At 39.9% G+C, this 24,442-nt stretch overlaps 1 protein-coding gene across 3 annotated transcripts in view; it reads left to right on the top strand.

Annotated features, from left to right (window-relative positions):
- The first annotated feature begins 2,376 nt into the window (after positions 1–2,376).
- The window catches only part of sema4ba (sema domain, immunoglobulin domain (Ig), transmembrane domain (TM) and short cytoplasmic domain, (semaphorin) 4Ba), a 53,411-nt gene continuing 31,345 nt past the window's right edge, over positions 2,377–24,442 (top strand). The window contains exon 1 of one of the 3 annotated variants that reach the window (XM_086298613.1): positions 2,377–2,494. The gene's annotated coding sequence lies outside the window, so the exon portion shown is untranslated. Of the gene's footprint in view, positions 2,495–14,402; positions 14,592–24,442 lie in introns of those variants that run through there. The other 2 variants (XM_086298614.1, XM_086298612.1) reach the window with 2 other exon arrangements.

Here is a 24,442-nt window from a genome sequence, read left to right as displayed (position 1 = left end):
ATTCATTTCCTCCTACAATCACGAGCTCTTCACAATAAAACAGGTTACTTGTAAAAATGAACCATATAAAATGCAAATGCTCATTATTAAGCACATTGTACACTTTTTAAAAGGAATTCCATTTTTTTCCTAAACACTTTAACCATTATTGTTTTACATTTTACGTGGATTTCAATGCTTTTAATATTTTTCCACAAGTTGATTAATTGAAAAAAATAAACCAACTTTAAAAAAAAAAAAAAAAAGTAAAATAATAAAAAACCCTCACATGTGCTGAATAAATCAGTAGGCTAACGCATAATAAATTGTTTGTTTATAAATAATCTGTATTCATATCTATCATGTTGATATTTGTAAATAAAAAATTGTCCACATGACGTCCAAAAAGTTCAAATTTTGAAAGCTCAGTATCATATTGACATCCAGGTTGGGTCATGGTTGGACGTTCAAATTGTGAACCTAGTTTATTCAACATCGTATAGATGTCCGGGATTGGTCGTGGGCCGACAGAGCCAATATAGACACGAGCAGCGTGTCTTTCCGACGTCCAATGTTTAATGGGTATGCACCAGATTTGCTTGTCAGTAGGGCTCAAACTGTCCTTACAGTTAATACTCAGATAGACCTGATTTACAAATGATGTATGATTATTATATCTTTTTTATGATTTTTATTCACTTGAACAAATTGCTTATAGTTTCGTAAACAGTTAATATGATATTTATTTCAAACTGAGTCATAACAGATGTCACTTTAGGGAGAGCTGCAGTCCATTTGCATAATGTGTTACAGTCTGTTTGCTTTATCGACTGCTGTGCCACCTCAAACATTAAACAGTTGAAATGGAATTATTATCATTATTAGTGCTAATAGTAAACTATATATTTTTTCCTCCACAGTAATAACATTAGGGAATGGGTTGGAATCCATCTGTTAATTACCAAAAATATTTGGGTCTCCAGCTTGTTTCACCTCCAACTGGTAAGTTTGTTTTTATTCTGTCTGGTGCTCAGCAGGGAGCATATGGTGGGTTTATTAGAGCTTGTGCTGGAAATATACTTTCGACCTACAGAAATTAATGAGATCTGACTACCCGCTACATGCCAAACATGAACACTAAAACACTCAGCTAAGGCTCCCAAAGGCTCTTCAAAGATGTTTTCATTACCAAAAAATTCATCTGTACACACATCATGGGATACTAAATATGTTGGACTTTTAGTAAGATGGGGAATTGTTGCACTCCAAGGCATAATTATTTTTTTAGAACACACAATTAATCCACCAATTCAGAAAAAACATGCAGAATAATAAATAATATAAATGAAAATTGTCAGTCAAAACAATTACATTTGAAATGCTGAATTTAAGAGCTACCATGATTCCTCCTCCTTTCCACTTTCCTCTTAATGACTTTTCTTCTACCTGGCGTGGAAAGCATTGTTATTAACTGTTGAAGGATTGGATGTATATTGTCAGTTGACCAGTGTATGTCCTTCTGACAACATGTACATAGTTGTGGGAGCTTTGTTTGTGTTTGTTCAGGAAAAGTGGGATCACTTGGTTCTGACTAACCATTATTGTCAAGTGCATTGTTGTCCGTGCCATTGGTCTGCGGTGTACCAGTGTGTAGGTGGTTAACAGCTGTCCGCTGCGGTAGGTGACCCGTAGCGCTCTCGTTATGGTCGCGCCTGCCTCCCAGATGTGCTCAGAGCATCGGCATAATCATGCAGTTGTTTCTGACAAATTTGTTGCGACACATAAGTTTTAATCATCGCGAGCAATCCAAACACTTTTACCTATCCACTCACTGCTCCGAGGAATTTCAGTTGACCTTTTTCCAGGGATGAATATCAGCATGCTTTGGGAGCAGTGGCGAGCAACTGCTAGTCACGCAATTCAATTACCACATAGAATAGACATTGTGTAGGCTTCCATGAGCTGGACACACACTCATGCACGCAGTCTGTGCCCCAAAGGGATGATCCACATTATATCCATTCTGACAACAAATCCTGGTGAAGGTACACAATTAAGAGCAGCTGAGTTAATGATTAAATAGGTCTTATGCTAACCACCAAGGGCATTTCACAGTTACCAGATCATAAATATTAAATTTGGACTTGGGCACGCAAAGAAAAGAGCTCAACAGTAACAGGGAGCTTTTGCTGCTACGAGGAGCACCTCCCTTCCTCTGTCCACTCCTCTCCCACCCTTCCACAGAGGCAGCCTATGATGTAATGCTCCTGCTGCTGATAGAGCAACCCCCTCTCCTGCTTTTTTTATATATTTATATTTACCCCTCCCCTTCCGATTTGCTACTGCTGCCGTTGCACTCGCTGGTAGTGATAGTGGCGGTGGATGCATGCGTGCGGTGCCGGTTCAACTGCATCCTTGTGCAGGGATCCCTGCAGAGCTTTCTTTTCTCTGTCACCACTTGAATGAGAGCCACTCCTACTAAGCACTGCAAGACCTTGTCCTCTGCTGATGAAAGGTAATTCGTCTGGCATCATGACAGAAGAAATTCACGGGGAAAAGAGGGGAAAGAGAGGAGGAGAGTGAGTGAAATAGGGAGTGATATACAGTACAGAGGGTTGACTGACTGTCCAGTTAGCTGCTGAGTAAATTGGTCTAGTTGCTGAAAGCTTCTTCTCGCCACAGTGCTGGATGTCATGGCAATTGCTCCCTCAGTGTGCGTGCATGTACTGTATGGTGTTGGTTTCCATGGTAAAGATGAGACGGATCCCCGTGCTGGCTCAGAGGTAATTCAGCATGTGTCGTGGAAAGCTATAATTACCTTTATTTTGAAATGATTTCTCATCTCCTGTGCAGAATTTTCCCTCAGGTTCTTTTTCTTTTTTTTATGGATTTAAATATTTTTTAAAGATCACAGCTTTGTTACACTTTCTCTTATAAAAAAGAAGATTTGCATGTGATAATAATTTTGTACTTCCTTGGAATATTTGACCCATTTTGACTTGTCCGCTCAAAAAAAGAAAAAAAAGAATAACTGGGCGTGTACAATGACAGCCATGTAGCTGATACGAGCAAAGCAGTGGGCGTTATCTGCATGCAGATTTTCAACTGCTTCAGAAATGAGCAGCAGTTTACAGAGCGTTGTGGTTACAGTGCTTCATCAAACACTTTTTTGAACGGCATGTGTACTTCCAGCGCAGCATCACAGTTGGACGGTTCTAGATGGATAGTAGTTGATTATTTTCAGGAGTTGTTTAACCTTAACTCTTTCGCTATATCAAATGCTAACTTAATATTTCATATTTCGTCTGCCCCACATGTAGATGGCCTTATAACTAATTCATCTTGAGGGTTTTCCCTGTGTTTGAGTCATCACTCTCTTCCTCTTCCTTTTTCTCTATCTATTCATCTCACTGGGTCATTTCCCTGAGTACACAGTGCATTAGTAGTATAACATTTCTCTTTTGTAGTAATTGGCTTAATGAACTAACACGTCTCTGAAGCACAATCTCATTAGCTCTTTGGGATCATGATTTATTCTGGATTGCAATTTCTGCTTGGATTAGATAAAGAGTAACCATGCTTTTCAAGGTTATTTTATGGTTATCGCACTGGGTAGAAGTCATTTGTAATTGAAGGTGGTTGGACAGAGTATATTATTCATGAGAGCAGGCATACTGTATGCATGCTGTGACTAGGTTAAAACTGAAAGCAACAGTCCCACTTTCCATTTTCACCTCCAACAGTATCACCACCTTAAAGACAAGGTGACATCGACAGAAAAGCAGAATTTTAAAACATACTTAATTACGTTTAAGGGTAGGATGCGGTATGAAGAAGTTCTGGGGACAGATCCATAAACATCAAAAAGTCTTTCCCGATTTAAATGTGGAAGAGTTCCAATTCAAGGTCATCTTCTTGGATCCAGACAGATTCCAGCACAAAAGCTCTTTATAAATGAACACTTAAACTGTGTGCTCATCAGCTCTTGTTTCAAGCTCAAATTTCATGTTTAGGATCACTTTTAGGTGGTAATGAAAGATGGCTCTCTGGCTACAACCAAGCATTTTTAGCAGAGGAGTTGAGGATTTTCAATTTTCAATCTGAGGAGGATGAACAGCATTGTGTTTTTTTTAGATTCAGTAAATCACTCCATGAACTTGTACAGTGTTATGTTTTCACTCAGGCAGTCAGTCCAGACTCTCTCTAATGTCCAGGTGCTTTTGAGGGAAAGATCTGAACAGTGGTGGTGGCCAGAAGCCTTCTGATAAAAATAAAAAACAAAAGCAGCAGCTGCTCTGAAAAACGATTCAGAGCTGTGCCAGAAGAGGATCTTGAATGTGAGATTGTGCAAATTTAAATTGGGTATAGGTTTTGACTTTTACGGACTTACTGACCAATTGTACAATTTTATCATCAAGGCAATGGACTATGTTAAACAATGCGCTGCTAATTTCTGTGTAATGAGAATATCATCTTTTATTACAAAGAAAAGAACAAGAACTGGGGTCAGCAGTGTTACATTTGCAGGAAATGGCAGACCATGGTTAGTGTTTTTGTCAGGAGGATGGCTGCAAAGGAAATTGAAAGTTTGGACAGCATCTGTCATGACAGGATGCCGTTTGATTTTAATTAAACCTTTATTTAATCAGAAAAAACCCTAATGAGATTAATAATCTTTTTCACAAGTGTTCTGGCCTGAGATAGATAGCGCTATCTGAGATGGTGGGAGAAACAAGAGCTTCCGAAGAAAATACAACAAGAACATATAAAACTTCACTCAGGGTTCAAACCCAGGATTTTCTTGTTGTGATGCATTAATGCTAACCACCAAGCAACCATGCTGCTGCAATGGCAATCAAGTGGCTTGTTTAAAAAGTTTTCCCTCATTTTTTTCCAAGCCATCCAGTGCAGTGGACTGGTTCCTCTGTCGGGCCATTTTTGGCCACATGGACACATTTTTAATACCCCTGTTTCATTGGAACTAGAACTTGTAAAGAGACAGTTGAGTTCATTTGGGCATCTGACCAAGATTCCTCCTGGATGCTTCTTGGATCAGGTGTTTTGGGTGTGTTCCACTAGGAGAAGGCCTCAGGACAGACCCAGGACACACTGAAGAGATTGTATCTTTTGGCTGGCTTGAGAAGACCTTGGTGTATCCCCTGGAAGATTTGAAGGTGGTATCCAGAACACCTCATTTATTTAATATGGGGAAACATGAATGCAGTTTGTTTGCAGTCTTTCAGAAATATGTGTATATCTTTTTTTTGTTAATTAATTCATTATACTGTCCCCATCAAAACTGTAAGACCTCTTGAAAAATGGCAAAAAACTCACATGTTGCATGGTTGGATCATAACACGGTTCCAAGTAGAGCTTCAACATGCAATAAGAAGAAATAGGAGTGAGACAAAACATTTTTGAGCATACAATTTATTGAAAACAACTCTTAAACTGAAAGAAGCTGTTTTACAGCTGATCAAAAGTTCTAGGACCACACCTCCAAAAAAAACCTGTAACACCCCCCCCCCCCCCAAAAAAAAAAAAAAAAAAACAGAAATCAAAGTTTCAAACATGAACTCAGTAATGAGTATCTCCGATGTTATTGTTGATCACTTCAAAAATTTGTTGTGGCATGCTTGATGCAAGTGTTTCCTTGAGGTGAGTGGGAACATTTCTCCAAGTGGTGAGGACAGCAGCAGGAAGGGCATCTACTGTCTGAAACTGTTGTCCATTTTTGTAAACTTCCCTTGCCATCCATTCCCAAAGGTTACCGATTGGATTTAGACCAGGGAACACGCAGGATGGTCCAAAAGAGTGGAAGAAGTCCCTTGTCCTGTGGACATTGTGTACTGTAGCGTTGTCCTACTGAAAAACCCAGTCATTACCACAAAGACGAGGGCCCTCAGTCATGAGGGATGCTCTCTGCAACATCTTGACAAAGCCAGCAGCCGTTTGACGCCCCTGCTCCTGCTGAAGCTCCATAGTTCCACTGAAGGAAAAAGCACCCCAGACCATTATGGCGCTCCCTCCACTGTGACGTGTAGAAAACATCTCAGGTGGGATCTGCTTGTCATGCCAGTAACGTTGGAAACCATCAGGGTTAATTTTTTTCTCATCAGAGAATAAAATCTTTTTCCACCTTTCAATGTCCAATGTTTGGTGCTCTCTTGCAAAGTCCAAATGGTCAGTTCTGTGGCATTCAAGGAGATGAGGCCTTTGAAGACACTTTTGTTTTTTAAAGCCCTTCAGTCTCAGATGCCCCACGATGGTTATGGGGCTGCAGTCGGCAATAGTAACTTTGGGTCGAGGATCGTCCAGTGTCTTGACCAACAGCCAATAGGATTTTCCAGCTCAGTGCTGGTGAAATTTTTTGGGGTCTTCCACTTGACTTTTTTGTTCTATTCCAAATGACTGTCTTACTGCCTCCCACCTCAGCAGTGATGGCGTGCTGTGAGAGACCCTGCTTATGCAGTTCAACAACCACTTCAAAAAGGGAACGTTTTTTTGCCTTTGCTATCAGAATGTCATGACAATGTGACTATCTGGCAGAAAATGAGAGTGAATCCACATTTTTGGACAGATTTGGCCTTTTAAAGGCATGTGGTCCTAAACTTTTTGTCAGCTGCAAAACAGCCTGTTTTAATATATCTGTAATAATAAAAATATATCTTTGTACATATACGAATTTCAGTTGCTTGTGTATATAGGACTACTTTGTGTCTTCCTTCTATATTTTATATTCCCCTTGCCATAAATTTCTAATTTGTGGGATAATAAAGGTATATTCTATTCTATTCTCTATTCTAAAATGTTTTGTCTCGCTCCCATTTCTTCTTGCTGCATGTTGAAGCTCTACTTGGAACCTTGTTAAGACCAACCTTGCAACATATGAGTTTTTGATATTTTTCAAGTGGTCTTAAACTTTTGATCAGGACTGTATTAAAAAACTTAAAACTGTATAAATGTAATTAAAAGGTAAATCATTTTTAATTTACAGTTCAGAATGCGAAGATGTTAGATTTACTATCATTTAAATCATTTCCTATAAGTAAGAATAAAAGAAAAAAGCAAAAATCTCATGCGAGAAGCTCAAACCTTTTTAAATTTTTTTGTTTTTGCTTGAAAAAATGTTAAAATTGTATCAAAATATATGCGTTTAAACTTCTGTCAACCCATCTGACTGTGTTGCAGTCTTAATACTGCAATATACTGATATCTAAACTCAAGAAAGATCTGTAAAAATGACCATGTATTTTGTATTTTATCAGTCAGAATCAGAATCCTTTTTTGCCATTACATATCAGATGTTCAAGGTGTGGATGTACAAGCAGCATTTAGAATAGTAGCTAACAATAAAAACAGATCTAAAATATCACCGATACAACTATACAAATGTACAAGTGAATTAAATAAGATTAATACATACAATAAAAGATACCAAATCACATTAAAAGAGCTGCTTTAAGAGTCTGATATTTCTGGCTGTCCTGATCATTGATTTACAGCATCGCCTACAATCACTTAGTATAACTACTTATATTAAAAGAACATCTAGCTCAGTATAAATAATCCAGAAAAATCACTGACTGTGCAAAAGGTCATATTTCCCACCAGTTTACTCTATGACACGAGTTGTGATAACTCGTGGCTGCTAAATCAAATTTCTGGCTGTGTCAAGAGCAGATTATCCTCCCTCAATTGTAGGACATGGTTGTTACTGTATGTGGTAGTGGGAGGGGGGTGTATGTGTGGGGGAGGGAGACCTGAGGTGGAAAATACAGGAAAGTTGAGCCGCTGCCATGGATATGTTGGGCCACCTGAGGAGCATTCGAGCTGTTCCTCTTGCTCTGTTGGATTTGAAACTGACCCAGTTGCTCTGGAGGTGCGCCCGTTTGCCCCGCTTTAACAAACTGTTTCTTTTTAAAAAGATGAAGATTGGAAAAGGATTAGCGGAGGAAACTGCCACATGTTGTGACAAAGGTCATAATGTGGGAAGGTACACGTAGATTGCGGTGATCGGTTAACCGTGTGACCGTTAATGCTGGGAACCTTTGGTAGCAGTTTCAGATAAGTGAGTAATGCATAAGATGGTGACACAGGGGAAATAACCATGTATGCAACTTTAATGACCAGGGTGAGTCACACGGGCCGCTCGAAAGCTCTTTCTCTATCAAACACACACACACACGCACCAGGGTTTGTTCACTGGCATCACCTCCTGCCAGAGGGCACTCATCCCACAAACCCTCTCTGCTGGTGAGTTTCATGTGAGAGGTGGTGGAGTCATGCCTGTAGTCGTGTCATACTGAGCCATCACAGCTTCAATTTTTTTTTTCTCCCCAAACACACAAAGCACCGGAGGAAAAATCGCAACATCCCACATTCACAGGTGTGTCTGAAGAGAGTGTGATTGATCGTATGCTGGGTATCTCCCACCATCTGACATGCTGCTCCCATCACATTGGATGTGAAAATGAATCAGTCACCTCAGCTGCGCATCAAACTGTGTCATCTTTGCTGGTACTTTTCTGTATAGTTTAGCTCATATTTGCTTAAATTAAAAATATTACAAATGCAAACATTAATTGAGTTTATATATATATCTATATATCCTTCAAGCTTGGGTCCTCTATCAGAGGCCTGGGAGCTTGAGGGTCCTGCGCAGTATCTTAGCTATATCAATACTTAGTATCTGCTGGAGCCACTCGCCTAGCTTGGGAGTCACCGCACCTAGTGCTCCAAATACCACTGGGACCACCTTCACCCTCCACATCTTCTTGAGCTCTTCTCTGAGCCCTTGGTTTTTCTCAAGTTTCTCGTGTTCCTTCTTCCTGAGGTTGCTGTCATTCGGAACAGTTATCTATCACTACGCCCGTCTTCTTCTGTTTGCCTACCACCACTATGTCTGCTTGGTTAGCCCCACCATTTTTTTTCTGTCTGTATCTGGAAATCCTACAGTATCTTAGCTCGCTCATTCTCCACCACCCTTGGGGGGAAGTCACATTTTGACCTCGGGACTTCCAGGCCATATTCGGCACAGGTGTTTCTGTATACTATGCCCGCCACTTGGTTATGGCGTTCCATGTATGCCCTGCATGCTAGCATCTTGCTCCCTGCTGTTATGTGTTGGATTGTCTCAGGGGCATCTTTACACAGCCTGCACCTAGGGTCTTGCCTGGTGTGGTCTGACCACACCAGGTTTGGTATATGTAAAGAAATTAGAACAAGCTGAGATTTAAAGTAGAGTTACTACTCCCAACTGGTTGGTGAGTGGTGGCCAGAGATTGTGGAGGGCTGTCACTGAGTGGTCTCTAGGTTTGTGGGACTGGGGCTTTAGTGGCTATCACAGTGACTGCCTGCAACCACTCACCAAGCAGTTGGAAATACACATTTTTCCATAGCAAGGAGTGGTGGCCAGGAAGTCAATGACCAACCTCTAGGCCTGTGTGACTGGGGCCCAAGTTCAAGTCTGAGTCTTATGACTGTCTTTGTCATTGTGGTTTGCTTGGTCATTTCAGACGTGGTTTTGTTCCTATGTCTTTTGTCTCTGTCATCGTGTTTAGTGTTACTCTTTATGTTTCAGTGTTAAATTGTCCTTTAGTTAGTAATGTTTGCTGTTTCAGTTTTGTTTTTATTTTTGTCTTGTTTTGTTTTACTTACTGTTTTGTTTCTTTCCTTCTTTTTTCACCACCTGCCCCAACTTATTTAGTCTCACCCGAATTTATCCACTCTTTCAACAACTATGATACCCTAATAGCAAATAGCAGTCCGCTAGTAGGTCTGTCATTATGCATCCATACCTTGTGCAAACTAGAAAAAAGTCATTTGAAACTCTTGTGCAGATCCCAGACTTTCAGCTGTAGTAAATATGTCAGGCTTTGTGCTGACAAGAAACAGTCTTGAGTGTCGTGAGTTCCTGACAGAGAGAAGGGAGCTTAGCGTTGTGTAAAGTGCAAAATGTAAATCAAACAGAAGAGCTTGGCGCTCCATAAAAGCTTCTGTTTGAGAATTGTTCTTTGTGTAAACATCATATGGGTTTAATGAAGATTTGGAACAAACTATTGCTGTTACCGTCAGACTGCAGTAAGAGGATTTTTAACAACAAAGAGCTGTCGAACTTTGCCAGATCATCGCCTGACCTGGTGTCAAAGCTGTGCTAATATAAGTGGTATGAGGACAAACAAAGGCCTTAGCTGAGTAGTTGTGACTTTAGTAGCTTCACAACTTTGTTGACTGGAATTTTCCTTTTAGTTTGTAGCACTGAACAGATGCTTGAAGCAAGTGCCAGCCGTGGCCCTGCTGTTACTATGCAACTGCTGACAACCTGTAAGATGCACAGCAGTGTTTTCGCTAAAGGTGAAATATTTTCCAGCTCATGTTAACAACACTTTTATTGCTGAAAGTGAAGGTCTCAGGAGATCTTAGGTGCTTTCTTCTTATTGAAAAAAATAAGTTTGTTAAATGCTTGGCTTGAGCAGAAGCCAAGCATTTGATTGTCACAAGGTCATAAGTAGCCTCGGCATAAAAAGGTATTATTCTGACAAAATGTAGCCGCTAAAATAACGGCGTACAGTAAGGAAGAAGTTAGCCAGTTTGGTTTTTGTCTGTCACATTTTTCTATCACATGCTTTGCACAGTTACGGAGTTTCAACACATTGGATAGCACTGCGTTGACAAACACTGAAACAGAGTTGGGGGCCGGTGTTTCTCAGCTGTCTTCAGCGCTTCTGTCAGCCTCAGTGACTCTTAAGTGCTGCTATCTGGTGTGTTCCCATTAAACTAATATGTGAAACACGAGGGCTTATCGCAGCGCTGTAATTCCTCTGCAGTTATTCATTTATATAGAATGAGTTGTCAGCACTTCTGCTTGCTGTGTGTGAAACATGCAGAGGCTGGAGAATGATCAAACTTGCATTTTCAAGTGGTCTTCTGGAATCAGAAAAGCTCATTATGTATCACATGCTTAATGTTATCGAACTTAAAACTAACTGCATGGGTCTTCTCCAAGATGTCAGGGTTTATTTGCTTCATCAAACATTTCCAGCTATTTTGAGATTTTCAACAATCAGTAGATTGCTTCTGGTTAATTTATGCAAAATGTGGTCCACCGTAGTTGCTGAGTAATACGCTCTGAACAATATTTTCATTACCATATACAGTTGTGGTTTACATACTCTCATCATGGGCATGAATGTCATGGTAATTTTGTGCTTTTAATTATTTCTTTGAACTGTTCTTTTTCCAGTGTGGAATGATTGTACAGCATGTATCTTTAATGACTTAAAAAAAAAGAACTGGATGATTAATCTTTCATTTATTTTGGATTTCTCTGATCCAAACAGGCTCAAAATGATACATATACCAACACTAACATTTGTTTGAATGGCCTTTAACAAATGGTTCTTCCCAGAATTGGTAGATCTCTTTGAAACTTTTGAAGTTTCCTGGCACAGACCCAAAATTTTGAATAACGTTGAGGCTGTTGCTTTGGGGCGGCCTCTTCAGAAGCTTAATGTTAGCCTGCTTTTATCCATTGCAAAACCAGTTATGATCTGTGTTTGGAGTCATTGTCCAGACGGAACGCCTAACTGTGTCTAAGTTTGAGCTGTCTACCTCCTGATCTGATGTGAAGCAGAAGAATTTGGAGGTAGTCCTTTTTCCTCATTTCATCCACTTTGTGTAATGTACCATTGTCACTGGCAGCAAAACAGCCTCAAAGCATGACGCTACTACTACCGTGCTTGATAATCAAACTTAGCCTCACCCTTGCTCCTCCAAACATACCTCCTGTCATTGTAGCCAAATGGCTTAAACTTTGTCTTGTCTTGCCATAAAAGCTTTGCAAATTTCAGTCGAGCTTGTGGGTGTCAGTTTTGGAGCATGGGGCTTCTTTCTTGGTTGACACTCCCTGTGATGTGACAGTGACGCTAATGTGATTTCAATCCCATGATCAGTCTTTGTATGTAAACAGTAAGCGATATCAGTTTTATTCTTAACACATAAATATTAACCTAAAACCCTATAATAATAATAATGCAACTGCCCTTTCAGAATATTAATAGATAAAAACAAGGAATTATTCACTCAGTTTTTCAAACTTTGTACTCCAGTGTCTTCTTTCCCTTAATATTTATGCTTAACCTAATTCCAAAAGCAGCTTATGGCCGACCATCCCTGAGTAATGTCCTCATAGCCTCCTCTGTGGTAGTTAACCATTTCGCACAGAGGAGCGTTTCTGTGTTTGCTAATTGCTAACTGCAGGAGTGCCGTTTTTGTTGAAGTCATAAAGCAGACGCAATGAAAAGTGACATTTTCAGGGCACGCGCATTAACTGGGCCAGTTTGTATCTGTTTGACTGGTCTGCTCTATGTGTTTAGACATCTGTCAGAGAAGTCCTACGGATTGTTTGAAACTGTCCGCTGCATGGCAGTAGCAGGTGGTTTAGCTCAACAAGAGGTGTGCCACTAATCTGAGGGAGGTATCCAGTAGATGTAAGTTATAAATAGGTGAGTGAGTATCCTCGCTACGGCCTCAGTGTGGAGTCGACTTCGTAAAAGAACACTGAGCTGAAATTCAGAGTCCCAACATCTCAAACTTGGCATCGCATCGCCCTCCTTAGCAGTTGCCTAAAGTGTATAATTAGCATATGCTATTTTCGAAACAGGCGTCCCCGTCTCAACATGCTGTTATCTTACACTTCTCTCTATTTACCCTGCAAATATTTTTGGAGCAGGCATGTAAAGTTTTTTTGGTAACACTTCGCTTCGACTAGACTTTTTAAATACTTTGATGTGTATTTATTAGCATGTTTCAAACAAACCTGAGGTATCAGCATATTAGTATACATTGTAAAAATCATGATTATTATTAATATATTAAGAAAACTATTAGAGCTCTGTTCATAAAGTACAAAAAGAGGTGATTCTTTGGAGTCTGATGTCCCCTTTACAAGTAATGAAAAGGCCTCTTCTAAGACTTTGCATCACCTCTGTCGTACTTTCAGTGTCATGGCCTGAAAACATTGCCCTTGCTACTGTTGTGTGTATTATTTTAGAACTGGTATGTGGCTCAGCTTCACATGCAGGACTCTCTTCTTCACGTGCCTCTCATGTAGCCTTAAGTTCAGTGGATCTCGGCTCTCACTGATTTACATTAAGTCCTAGGACTTTAAAATAAGCACGAAACGGTTACTGTTGGAGCATGCAAAAGGACTAATGCTGCTTTAAAGTTTTAAATATGTAGGAGGCATTGAAGAATGCTTTTGTTGCAATGCTGTGGCTACATGATAAAATTCTAGACATTTCTGTCAGATTTCTGATGATTAACTTGGAAAATGAAAAGAATGTTCGCTGCCAAGACGTAAACAAGTGAACCCTCATGCTCGAAGCTGCGTGTTAGTGACATGTTTCACAGATATGCCATCCAAAGAGAAAGAAGTGTTCCTTTTGATCGTCAGATTTTACTTCACGGAGGTTTAAGTCTGAAATAAAAGAAGCTGTAGCTGTGGTTGGGAGGTATTTGTTTTGAACAGACACTGTCTCAAGATCCGAATGACTATTAGAAAGAAGTATTACTACTAATAATAAGATGGGCGAGCTGCAAAAACAAGTTTACCACATCTCAATTAACACTAGTGAGGATCTTTGTTGTTCTATTTGTTATCAAAAGTTTGTGATGGCTAGATTTTTATTCAGGAATTTAAATTTCCAAATAAAAGACTAGGAATACGGATTCATTAAAGGCTGCACATTCTAGCTTTAATATTTACTTATTAACATATTTAAGATTTACATATTTAAGAGATTATAAGTGTTGAAATCCAATCTGCTTTTGTGTCACTATAACTAGTAAGGAAGCTTCTATATGTTACTCGTATCAGTGGAGTCTTGTCCAAAAAAATAGTTTGCTGTTGTATTCTCTCTTTATGTTTTCACAATATTGTAGGAATTCTCTTTGAAAGCACAGCCAAAAATGTAATGACCAGAAAATGACAGGACATTAGTGTATTTATTTTAATTTTTAAAAACAAATGATGTTGGGCAAAAATGCCAAGAACGTCTTCTTAAGTTCACACTAAAGAGGAATGTTAGGATATGCATACTAAGTAAAAAAATATAAATCTGATGTTAATAGTTTACTGTCTTTGTGGTTAATATTAGATCTGTTATCTGTCTTTTACTATTGCTTATGTGTTCTTTTTGATCTTCATTGCTAACGTTCCCCATGCAGGATAATGTGAGTGTTTCTATTTTACTCTGAGTCATTAAAGTAGTGCAGAAGGTTGCTGGATTTAAAAAAAAAGAAAAAATGAGTCAACATCAGACTTGTAGAAGTGTACCTCCCTCCCTCTTGTGACTGTGTGTGGGCGGAGCTGCAGTCTGTTGAGTGGCCAGGGGGCAGGCTGTAGTAGACTGTGTCAGACAGAGGGAGAGTGTGGACGTGTGGACTCAGAGCTGTCATCTGAGAGAGATTTAAACTTCTCTGTACCTGTGGATTTTTTTTCTTCAGACGTCCCCCCCTGAAAGAGGGACTGATCTGCCTGTGGGCCACCTAAAGGAAAGCTGTTTTAGATCTGACGTGAGTTTCTGTTTAACAGCTGACTGGGACAGAGCGTAAGTAATGCTGTTACAATGACTACCCTTGTGTTCATTAACTGCGTGGTGCCGTGGCTGCATGAATCATTGATGCGAGTGCGCTGCAGTTCTGGTTACCTGTTAAAACAATGCTAGGATAACCCATCATTTGCCTGTTGGAGAATTATGATGTTTTTATGAGTGAGCCCATGTGAGGTTAGCTTCTCTCTTTAAAAGGAAAAGTGGGTGTGAGTTGACATGAGACAGACCACCATCCTCTCCACTAGGTCTTTATCGTAAGGTGATAGAAGGGCAATGGGGTCATTAAAAACCCACTTTGAGTGCAGCCTCATGCATGTGTGTGCAGTGTGTTCGTATTTGTGGGTCATTGTTCTATCTCCTAAACATGTAGGAGATACCCATGCATTAAGTGATGTTGATCTTGGACTCATTTCCCTTAGAATAATAGGTATTTGCCTGGGTGTGTTACATTTTAACACTTTTTGGCATGTATCGGCTGTCTCTAGCGTCTTTATGCTGAGGCACAGCTCTTCAGGAGTGAGCCTGTGTCTGGGGGTTTGGGCTCCTATTTGCAGGCAGAGGGTAGGAAATGTGGGTGCAATTACCCCTGCATCCTCTCCAAGCTACTTTTTGTAAATCAAGAAGGGTATGGGAAATCAGATGAAAGAACAGAATCATCAGCATGTACTTTTCCAATTGAAATTGGAATCCTTTTTTGGAATTTTGTGTGATAGCATATAGAAACATCAAATAATGTTCTCACTGACATGCTGCTGGCAAAACAATCTACTAATGGCAAACTGTCAGAAATGTGGTTAGCAGTCAATCAGTAGAAGGATATGGTTGATTTTCCCCTATTGGAGTGAGCTTTAGTTTTATTATGTTGCATTTAAAAATAACTTGTGTATTATATTGTCTTTTGTATTCTTACATCACGTTTATTTCATTTCCCTAATATAAAAAGGCTCAATAAATATGGAAATAGTGCCGTCTGACTAGAATAACTTCCGGTTGTGAACTTTGGAGATTTCAAGCTTCCCCATAAGCTTTTTTTAAAGTTGCATATTTTACTGCAGCTGGCTGAGCGTACAATCATGTTCTCTTTTAGGTGTATGTTTATCATTCAGCACAGTAAAGGTCATTCAAAACATCCAGGCTATTTTTTGGAGTGGACTTTTTGGAGTGGAGGGAAACTTTACCATAAAACAATCTGAATCACTGTGATCTTACAGGATACATCCTCAGGAAAACTTGATATCCTCCTTAAAAGCTTATCTGTGTTTGTCTAGCATCTATCTACCAACAGGGGACATGAGAGATAACCCTCACAAACAATCTTGCACGCAGACACAGATTCTCAAGCGATCAACAAACACCCAGCAGCAGAACGGGAATAAATGCGAGCTTTCATGAATTTTCAAGAATGGCGGATTATTCCACAAGAGGGTGGAATATAATCAACAGTGCTATCACATTTGTGGCAGCGATCGACGTTTTTTCTGGCCCGCTATATGGAGATTGGTCTGTCTGCTGTAGGAGAAAAGCTTGTCTGTGCTGACCTTGGCCTGCTGTTTCTTTTGGTTTGATCCACAAAGAAAACAGCTGGCAGTTGCATTCTGGATGCCGGCGGCCTCGACAATGAGCTGCCTGTATGATGCTGTCAGAGAGGCTTTGGCTCGTTGGTAAAGGATGGTGCCTGTTATATCAATAGCTAAAATCCAGACTTCACAAAAAAGTTAAATTTATGACATGGTGGTTGTTGCTTGCAGTGAGAGCCTGCCTTGACCTGAACGCTGCTGAAACATTCCTCTGCAGACTGAAAGTGTGTTCGAGGCGCTGCTGTGCTGCATCGAGTCTGCTCAAAGTAGTGTAAGCAAGGTGGAACTGTGGGCTGTCAATGGTAGCAGCTCAAAGCAACAAGCAACCTGTTGCTGATTACTAAATCTGCATTGTGGAGAACAGACAAAGAAGAAATTAATCATACTGCATCACACTGTTTTACCACAGCTAATCCTCCGTGCTGGCCCCACGTTCACATTTCTAGTTTGTCAGCACATCCCAGGGGTATTTTCTCAGCTTTAGGCTGCTCTCATCCTCCTTCATCTGTTTATATTGTCAGGTTGACTCTTGCCCCAACATAAAGTATGCATATGCGTGTCTGCTATGTACAGCATTTGTACTATATGTATGTTCTCAGCAGTTGCGAAAAATATTTTTAAGAGATGTGTTCATCCAAAATGTTGCCCAATGGCATCCCTGATCTATACTTACTGCAGTAACCTCAGGTATTCTTTTGCATTCATGGTGTTTCTTACAGAGATGTTCCTGAAAATGAGCCCTCAAGTAAAATAAATAAAATAGAAAGTGAAGATTTTGGTAACTTTAGGTCAAGTTACACGATTCTCATCAGCAGGTGGAGTTTACTTAGTGGTCAGGAAATCTCAGATTATTCGGTTTCTTTTCCTGAGTGTCGGCAATCGTCTGTAATGCCTTAACAGTTCAAACTCAGAGTCTGACCAAGACTAGTCTCGCTGCACAGTCCATGTACTAGCTGTTCTGGACTTTTTAATCACGTCACATGTCCTTTAGATGTTGTGATTTTATCTGACTTCCTTTACGTTTTTCTAAGTGTTGTTGAAAACAAGACAAAAAAGGGTTTATGGCCGGGGTACAGAAGAGAAGGGCCAGCCACTTGTAACCTAAAGGTTAAACACAGGCCTTCAGGGAGTCCTATTACTGTGTACTCACTGATGGGAACTCTGCAAACATGCATTCTGGGAGCACAGCGGGCTTCTCTGTTTATTCCCAGTCTAGTGCTGTGCCATGGTGTGGGAAATGACTGTGGACATGGAACATGGCCAGATCAGTGCTCTCACGTCAGCATCTCCTAGACCCACACGTGCCTTTTTAACCCTCATGTAACACGCATCGAAAAAACGTCACATCCACAGGAAGTACTGCGGGACCTTGTCTTGTACGTGCAGCGCTCTATTTTAACTGTACACAATCATTTGAAACAGCTTTACAAAACTATGTGGAGTATGCTTACACACGTGTCAGCATTTCCTACTTGCTGGTGTGAGAGTTGCAAAATTCCCATTTCAGGGTATATTTCCGTCACTCATCACCTCGCACCTGTTCCTCGTGCATGTTTCATTATAAAGCTGTTTTTTAAAACGTAAAGCTATAAAAAGAACGCATCGACTATTGGATCACATACAGGAAATGTACATCATGTCACTGTTAGTGGTTGAATTTGTTTGTGTCCATCCTGATGTAAGTGCGGGAGTAGCTCTGATGATTGAATCAGCCTCCGGCCGAGCCTTGTTTGGCAACTTGTCCCTCCCCCGTAGCCGTGATTTGATATCTAAGCATTCCAGGTTATGCCCTTTACTCTGCTAATGGTGCCACTGACCCTTAAAGACATTCCTGCGGCAGCTCTCCAATCACACGTCTGATTGCCCCTCCTTGTAAACATGCTGTCTTTTAACATTGTGATTACTTACTTTACAGAGACATATTCGATGGACATTGGCTGAAACACCTAACTGACATAGTTGCTCTTCTCTAACCTTGGACACAAATAGTACAATGTAGCCCACTGCAAAAGGCACTCTCGCCTCTCATGTGTCATGTTGCACAGAGCTCAAATATTACACACTTTGTTGTAAATCTGTTGATCAATTTTTATGAGAGTGCAGGTGTGATTTTAGTTAGCTAACTCTTATGTGAATATGTAGGCCCTGCTTGGTTGTTTTGAGGTGTCTGAAAGTCCTTTGCCCTGAAAAATGTTGACTTTAACTTTATGAAGCACATGAACAGTTGTGGGTTGCTAATTAAATAGATCATCAGTCTTCAGTCTTTATTGCCAATTATGTTGAATTTGGCTCTTGAGTGTGACCTTTCAGAATACTTTCTGCTTTCATATATTGAAATGACGATGAGTCATGTGCGACAGTTGGATGGTTGCATAGTTGTAGCAAAGCTACTTCTGTATTTCTTTGTTTTTTAAAAAACAAAAAAAACAGAAGGCCTTTTATAGATTGATCCTGTTTTCTGACACAGTAACATGATCTCTTTTCCTCTCTACGCCTGCGGTCCGAGAGATGGAAACAGAAATGGAGCAAAGGGGTTAAATGCAACAGAGCCCACAGGACAGCAGTAGACTAAAAGCTTCCTGTGGCAGAGCAGAGTGTAAGCCGGACCTGGCAGACAGGCTGGCAGGGCAGATGTTTTAGGTGAGAGGCACAGTAGATAGCTCTGGTTGAATAATTCATCAGATCGGATTGAAGATGAGATATATTAAGACAGAGTACACAGGCCATCCTATGGCCTCTTTCAGCACTTTTTGTGCAGCATGAGTGGCTGCAGGGCTCAGATCCTCCTGCATCTCTGCTTTCTTTCTGGCAGTTATCCACTAGAGTCCGGGCAGTGCAGGAGACAGTTATAGATGTGCTGGCTCTAGGTCTAGAGAGGCCTCCAGACATCTGGAGGGGTTGAAGCTGTTCGGCATGCAGGTGAAGTTCAAGCTCACAGCAACTAACACTGCTGATGACTACTTCTGTGGTCACTGGGTCTTATTGGGGCATAAAAATACATAAAGAAATACTTTTTTCAGTGATGGGATTGCTTAAACTCTAAAAAATCAGTACCCTGACTAAATCTAAACAATCCTGCACAGAGCTCAGTTTATCAGGTATCTGCATATTAAACTGTTTCAAGTATTAAAATGTCTTCTGGCCTTGCTTTTTGTCCACTTCTCTTTCTGGTTTGTTAGTGATCCAAGCAAAACAAGGCTGTTTATCCTGTCCCAGCTCATGCATCAAATCACTGACTTTACATCTTATAGTTTATAAATAATGAGATGAATCACTTGCTTGGCTCATGGTAACGTCAGAGACCAGCTACAGAGCAGCCTCTTGGGTTTACTGGATGTTTGTTAAGAGAAACTTGAATGTTCCTGTTATCTGCCTATTATTTTTATAAGCCTAAATGAAAATTTGACCTTTTTTTGGTTTACGGGAATGTGCTTCATCATTATAGATAATAGGATTTTTTTCCACATTATCTGTAAATTCAACTGAAAAAAAACATGGCTTGATGTTATCTGCTGAATTTCCTAATTTAGTCCTTTCTTGTCTGCAAAATAATAAACCATCCCTTAGCACCTTCACGTTGTGAAATAGGTGCGGAAATGTGCGTTTCTCTGACATCACAGTGAAAAGGCTCAACTTTCTAGTAACACACCATTTCACCTCCATCTCTCCATGACATCAGCTCCCACCTACACGAATCCAGCTGGGCGCCGTGCAGACATGTCAGGGCTTCGATTGTATCTCGAGCACACGCTGGTGCAAACATGGAGCTACGTGAACTTTAAGGGTCCTTATTATATGCACTGCAGTTCTGCCTTAACTGACTGCTCAGAGCAATTTGGCTTTAAGATGTCATGAACTGGGATGTTTGTTAGATTATTCTTTTTTGTTGTTGTTGTTAAAAATTACTCAGTAGAATTGAAGCAATTTTTAACATACCCCTGTACCTGCAGGCAAGCACACTGAGCTCTGTCATCTGATAGTTTGCTAATCCCCTGATTATACTTTTCTAGTTAAGTAGAAGAGTCAGTCAGTCATCCATTAAATCATCAAGCCACAGGATCAGTGTTGGGCCATATATTTGCTGTGTGCACGATTTGTGTTTGCGATTTAAAGGGCAAATAAAAAAAGGGCACGAGGATAAAAACAGTAAAGAGCAAACATGTGAAGTTGAATCTAAACTGAGCAGTGCTGGCTTGACAAGTGTGACCTTGAGTATCTGGATCAGCAGCAGCCTATAGGCAGATACTCTTGATTGACAAGAGCTCATCTCCCCCGTATGGTTTACCAGATTCGCTGCCCTTATAGGTCAGATCTGGTCGTCTGGGATATTGGATCTCAATGATTGGAATTTAACCCAAATATCATTGTAGTGACGGATTCTCAAGATAGCTCGGATGACTAGGATACCAGCGTTTAAGTGATGGCTGAATACTTCACGTTAGGAATGCGCAGCTTGCTATTGATCGGTACTAAGTGAGGTCACTTGATGTGGGTGGCAGCTGCCCCACTCTCGGACCCCATATAAAGAATACAGACTACCCCCCACAAAAACTTTTTAATGTGGTTTGTTCGCCAGATAAAGAGGTCAAAAATTAACTTTTAAATCACTGAATCTTAAGGGTTAACACTAGAGATAAGACACAACTGAACGAGTATGACTACAAGCACAGGAAAAGGAGTCATTCGTCATTATTTGTGTACTCTCATGAGCTCGGTTTAGAGAACTTGGTTTTTGGTCATTGTTAGTGGACTTCCCTGAATCTCACTGAATGTGTTGTTGAAGAGCGATAAGCCTTTCAAAACATGCCTTTTGCTTCAAGTGGAAGGCCCGAATAAAAGAAGGAAAAGTCTACAATTCCTGTCATGTTAAGAGCTGTGGATACTTAAATAAAAGTTTAGCAATAATCAGATTTACAGTCATATCGCTACTGGTGAACAATCACTAGTTGCTACTTCAGCTCTTGGTATTGTAAATCTAAATCACTTTCCACACGATTGGATTAGGCTATAAACAGTTCTCATAGGTGTCATTTTATACAGAATGTACAATAGATAATTACAGCGTGAACATGAACTTGATTACACCTGCTCGGACGAACACGCCTTTCCCTGGGCTATCTTTGTTTCTAGCTAGGGATTTTCAAAAAAGCTTTGGAAGTATTACATTTCTCATTTATTATATGCTGACAATGTTTCTTTTTAACTAAATTTTATTATTCTTATGGTTTAAGTGATAGTTTTCATTCCAGTATTCTTTTAGATTCATAATCAATATTCATTAGACTGAAAGTTTGGTTGATTGCATTTTGTTCAGAATTGCTTTATTTGTCTATTTAAAAAAAGGACTGAAGGTCACCAGCATGTTCGATCTGTGAGGTTTACAATATGCTTTTTAGCCTTGATGCTCTTGACATTCGGTAAAAGCTGGTCTGTGGCCATTTGGAGAAGTGGACGTTCTGAGCCTTTTATCATTTGTACACAGTGATGGATGGGTGCAGCTCTCTGCCCAGTGGCCTATAGCCTGAGCTTGTGTGTAAGCCTCTAAGCTACTGGAATGCGTGCAGCTTCTTGCTGCGGACATCAAGCGGCAACAGCCGCCGTGTTTTGTTTACGCCCTTTCATGGATGCCACACCAGCCTAATCAATTTTAGCGAGGTTAAATATTTCAATGGATTGTTGTTGATCGAACGATCCATGAGTTTACACGGGCAGCAAATGCAAATGCAGCACATCACTTCGTTTTTGAACTGTCCACAAACTTGACTTCTATGGTTCAAAAGGTTCACTTTGCTTTTTCCAAGCATATAGTGGGTTTTTTTATGGTTGTTCAGTTTTATTTGGCAACTCCTTTACATATGCTAAATAATCTCAGGAGTCAAAAAAATAATAATTAAAAGTTAATCTTTTATTCTTGTAAAACACGGGATGGTAACATTTTTTCGGTGACAGCTGACAAAAAAATCTGATAATAACCTTTCAGTTTAAAGCTGTCCAAGTAGGAAAAAAAAGTATAATTTATAGTACTGTGTTGAGTCCTCACTTTGTGGACATTTATAATTTTCGTGTCTCTGCATTAATGAAACCCTTAATATCAAGTTCCCAATGAAATAGTCGCTTATTGTTACAGAAAGAAAGACATCTGATTTTGAGTGTATATACTGATTGGAGAAAAAGGCTGACTATAAGCTGTGGCACACTATAATGAGCAAACTTGATACATTTACAGTCTATTGCATTTTGTTTTATAAGTGAAACAAATGGTATATTACTACCAAATGTTTTTGTAATGTAATTGTATTTCTGGGAAGGTGCATGTGAGCTGTGCCATAGGCTACCATGTAGGATAACTCAGTGTTACAAATGAAAAGTAAGAGGGAGGAAGTCCTGTTAGGCTTTAGAAAATTTAATGGAAGAGTTTGGCCAACATGTACATAATATGTAGGGCTCAAAAGGTTAAGCAGAGAACTTTCAGCTTGCCAGACTTGGCAGCATGTAGTTCAAATCCTGCATGATGCCAGAATTCAGCACTGACCTATTGTTTCAGCATATGAAGCACATGCATATATGCAAGGGCTCATCTAGCAGAAGGGAAGAGCTGCAGCTTCTCTGGAATAATTGGTACTGCAGATTTAAGCTTATTCTGACTTTATTGCTAACATGCTGCTCTTTTTAGTCTGAATCAGATGTATTTAAAGTTGTTCCAAACAAAGTTTACTATTGGGAAGAGTGAAAAGCCGTCCATCATAGAATGGTAAAATGTGAAATCATTTACAAACGGGGATAACATGCTACATTTTCATGCAGTTTCTCGTGGGAGACATTAAAAGTGTTGCACTAGAATAAACATTACCACAGTAGTTAAATAACAAAAGCTAAAATGAGAGCTACAAAGGGAATGCAGTTCCTTGACCCTTGCTCACCTCCGTATAACTCAGCATATGACAGTTCAGACAGCATAACTTTATGCTTTTAGTACTTGAATTTTTCAGTGTGTCTTCTAAAACATGAAAACTTGTATTCAAACAGCCTCAGAATACTTAGTTGGGCAGCTGTGACTTGGGTGATAGGATGGGTCATCTACAAATTGTAAGGTTAGTGGTTCGGATGCCGTTGCATCCTTAGGCAAGAGCTGTACCCTGAGTTGCCCCTGATGCATCCACTGAAGTGTGAAAGTTAGTAAGCGCGTAGATAGTGATAGATAGTGTTGTATTATAAATGTTTGTGTTTGGTTGAATGAGACTTGTAGTAAAAAAAAAAAGAAAAGAGTGGAAAGTGGAAAGGTGCATACAAGTACCACTCCATTGAACTTTACTTGTGTTTCACATGCTTATCTTTGAAAAAAACCAAGTTAGTGGATGTAAACAAGGAGAAGCACGGTACAGAACCTGAGGTGAATGGCTGTTATCTCACTGCATTGTGGTCAATATTTCACTCCAGCAAACGCAGACAGGATTTTATTGCAAACAAGTGGAGACATTTCGAATGGCACTGAGTGTTTCAACAGGCCTGACCTACTTTCAGCAGCCTGGGCTGAAACGGTTTCTCACCTGTGTCTGGCAGCAGGCAGGAAGCCTCATAAACTAAAGGCCCTCAATATCTTATCCAGTACTCTGAACAGTATATTACTCTGTGCTTTTATTTCTGCTATAAAATAGTCATCGAAGAATTTGTCACATTTGCTGGAGCGCATATGGTCACTCTCACGGATACAGGCTGTTACTCTCAGCCAACAGTTTGAGAGGGTGAGATGGTTAGGATGTTTCCTGACAGTGAGAACTTTAGCCTGCTTCCATCTGTAGAGTAAACTTCTTAAGCTGCAGATTAGCAACATAAATAAATATAATCATTACCAAACCTCTTACATTTTGTTTATAAGTGGAAAACTCTTTTATTTCACTGAAACTGCAAATTCATAAATAGTTCAAGATTGAAGCCGAGGCACTGTTTGCAGGTCACTCCATCCTCCTCTCAGTAGTTATAAAAGAATAAACATTTATTGTAGTATGAATAGTACTATAAACATTTGTGGTGTAAACAGCAGTGATTTTCTTTAGTGCCACTCCACCAAATGTCAGGACACGCAGTATTATATTTCCGAGTAAAGAGGAACATCTTTTTGTTTTGCAGATCTAACTGTTGAACATCGCCGTCAAAATAGTTTCAGCTTTTGAACACTGATTTTGAATATCTGGATAGTTTATCATACAAGCGATCAAGCGTAAAAGGGTCAAATTATTTACCAAAACCCCAATAAGAGAAAAATGCTTTTAA

This window comes from Aulonocara sp. 'chitande type north' Nkhata Bay, linkage group LG7, assembly GCF_057382095.1.
Source record: "Aulonocara sp. 'chitande type north' Nkhata Bay isolate Kocher_YH1m ecotype deep benthic linkage group LG7, A_spYH_male_GT1.1, whole genome shotgun sequence".
NCBI classification, from domain to species: Eukaryota; Metazoa; Chordata; class Actinopteri; order Cichliformes; family Cichlidae; genus Aulonocara; species Aulonocara sp. 'chitande type north' Nkhata Bay.
The sequence above is the reverse complement of the archived record's forward strand: the minus strand, read 5'-3'. Positions and strand labels throughout refer to the sequence as shown.